This window comes from Morone saxatilis, unplaced genomic scaffold, assembly GCF_004916995.1.
Source record: "Morone saxatilis isolate NCDOM2014 unplaced genomic scaffold, NCSU_SB_2.0 Contig17, whole genome shotgun sequence".
NCBI lineage: Eukaryota > Metazoa > Chordata > Actinopteri > Moronidae > Morone > Morone saxatilis.
In genome coordinates this window covers 8,240,975-8,243,965 of record NW_023339729.1, presented here as the reverse complement: position 1 = coordinate 8,243,965, position 2,991 = coordinate 8,240,975, and the positions used below count along the sequence as shown (strand labels likewise).

The following is a 2,991-nucleotide window of genomic DNA, read 5'->3' as shown; positions in this document are numbered from 1 at the left end:
GTGTGTGTGTGTGTCTGTGAAATAAAATTGTATTGTGACTGACATGTCCTTTATCAGGATTCAATTTCTAGTAGAAAAGTGTAAGACTGTGGTTTCTGTGTGTTCATGACCTTGCATACTGATAGTGTAGCCTACTGTAGCACTGAGGGGGTAACTCTGATCAATGACAGATTGTATTATTTTTGGATAAGGTCAGATATACCTAAAATATGGGTTTTACACACACACAAAGAGAAGCATGTCTCTGCAGACCAGGCTCCCCCTTTTTCAATTTTCACCAAGACAATCACAACATTTTCCCCGAGACAATCACAACACAGCAGCACAAAGAGCGTAAAGGTCAATGTTCTCCAAAGGGACGAAAGAGAAAAAACCAACAGAAGTAAAAGCAGAGAAGCAGAGAGAGAGAGAGAGAAAGAGAGACAGATCAGTTTGTCCCACTTCACCCATTTTCAAAGCCAGATGTGCCATCTCCCACCTCCAATTTGAGCATCCATTGAGTTAATGCAGCTCTTTATTGAGAGGGGAAATGAACATGTGGAAATACAGACGCCGCGCAAGGAGGGAAACAAACAGTGAAGGCGGTACAACGTGAAGATGAGACAAGATTTACGATGGAAACTTTCTGTGGAAATGGAAGCCTATCACTGTAAGCCAGTGAAGCTGATGCTGGTAGTAAGTGTTCGGCCTGCAAGTGCACAGACAAATACACACTAACCACAATCTCTCGCTGTTAGCTTTCATATCATATTCAGGCAAGTCCTGCATCCAGCAAGTTATTTTTTTCAAAGGCAGAGGTGTGTACTTGAGTCCTATGACTAACTAGCAAGGCTGTACTTAGGCACAATAAGACTTTAATGATAACATATGCATGCTTACATGCTTACAATGACCATGCTAACATGCTGAAGTTTAGGATGCATAATGTTTACCATGTTTGCCATCTTAGTTTTTTGTGACATTTTCTAATTAGCACAGCTGAGGCACTTAACTTGCAATTCAAATTTGACTATAATCCCAGTCAGCAGCACATTTAACAGGTTGTTAAGTGACACATCTAATTGGGATGAAGAATTTATAAGGACTTTACATTTGTTTAGCATTCAAAACAGCCTACATTTTATTCCCTTCACAAGTACACCTGGTGTATCTTTAATCTTTCTCTATCATCTTCAGGCAAACACAAAGGCTTGAAAGGTATGAACTTCAGGAGTGATGTGCTTCATTGCTAAAAAACAAAAGCTAGTAAGCAGAGTTAAGATTTGTTTAAAATAGGAGGGATTTAGTATTGGTCAGCTGCACTGCACAAGTTTTAGTTTGTGTTGTACACTGAATTTTGTTTTTAATTGTTCTATATTAAGCATTCATGATTTAAATTACAATTACAAAATGGGTGTTTAGCGGTGCTTTGGTTTGGGAACACAGTATGACTGAAAGTTTAGCACTTGACTTGAAACGTTAGTGTCAAGGCTTGTAAAACTAATTCTCTTCAAAAATGGTAAAAAGCTAAAGCTACTGTTTTTTAAATAGTTTTGTTTCTGACAGGGTGGACACAGCTCTTTGGGCTGAAGAGAAGACTGGTCTACAGTCTGTGGTGCATACTGTGTATTTCATTATTCTCCAAATCAAAACTGATTAAGCAAACTATGCACTACCCACAGGAAAGATGATGGCTTGATGAAAGACTGTCATCCCTTGCACTGTTAATTTTAAGTGTTTGAATAACAAGATAATGAGACCTGGAGTGTCACTAATTTAACAATGATTCAGGGTGTGCGACTTTTTAAAGAATTTGTACGATAAAAACTGCCATAAAATAATATTTTTAGCCATCCTACGAGAATATATCAGGCATTTTGTAAAATACACATGCTTTCTCTCTGATGGTTAGATGAGAAGATTGATTTTTTTCCCGTTTCCGTTAAGTATGGAGCTAGAGCCAGCAAGCAGTTAGCTTAGCTTAGCACAAAAGCCTGGAAGCAGAGGACAACAGCTAGTCTGGCTCTTTCCAAATGTTTAAATATCACCTCTAAAGCTCATTAATTAACACACTGTATGTCATTTGTTTATTTCTTCTTTGAGAGTGGTGTCAATCTTCTCATCTAACTCGTGCATTTTGTGCAAACTATTTATCACAAATATTTGTTTTGTATTAAAGAACACCAAAAGTCGACCCCTACAACATCTTAACCTGTGTTGTATTCCTGTGTTTTATTAAGTCAACTGATTTAAGACAACTAGCTAATCTCATTTGAGAAAAATGTTGTTGTACTGTGTGGGACAATTACAGTATGTTGGCCCACAAATGGTATTTAATGTGAATTATGCAATTTATGAACATTTGGTCAAATTCATTATTCAGAGTATCTTTGATGCAGAGAAGGAACTTGATGGTAAAAACACTGCGAAAGTCTTCTACATTGTTAATATTTTAATATTCAGTTGTACCCATAAAGCATTTCCAAATTTATTTTCACAGAGTGAGACAAAGTTTTGCAGAGACAGTGTTTCACAACAACTCCATGATGATTTGATGCATGTTTCAAAAGTAGATTTATGGTACGATGCTAATATAGGCCTACAAGCTGCTTTAAGATTATAAATATGGCATTTTTGCTTCGACGTGACAGAAAACTGTCTAAAGAGAGGGGGCACAAAGAAGGGGGTTGCAGGGGTTGATGACATGCAACAAAGATCCCAGGCCAGAACAGACCAGGGAATGATGGGGATACATAGTCGAAGCCTGCAATTTTAACACACTTTTTCGTGTGACACATCCTGCAGCAATACTGACAGAGCCAGAAACTTCATATGTCAAATTCAACATAAAACAATTGGTAAATAATAAAAACAGGAGTGCAGGACACAGATGTTGGCTCAGATGAGAAACCTTGAGTGTCAACCAACAAGAGAGACACAGTCATTGAACTGAAGGAGACAGTTTCATATTGTGTGAGCTACAATTGCAGCCTATATATAGCCTATATATAG

The 2,991-nt window shown here is 37.6% G+C and overlaps 1 protein-coding gene across 1 annotated transcript in view; it reads right to left on the bottom strand.

The window, feature by feature from the left end:
• The window catches only part of gnav1 (guanine nucleotide binding protein (G protein) alpha v1), a gene marked incomplete at its 3' end in the record, with an annotated part of 24,959 nt that overhangs the window by 6,293 nt on the left and 15,675 nt on the right, over positions 1-2,991 (bottom strand).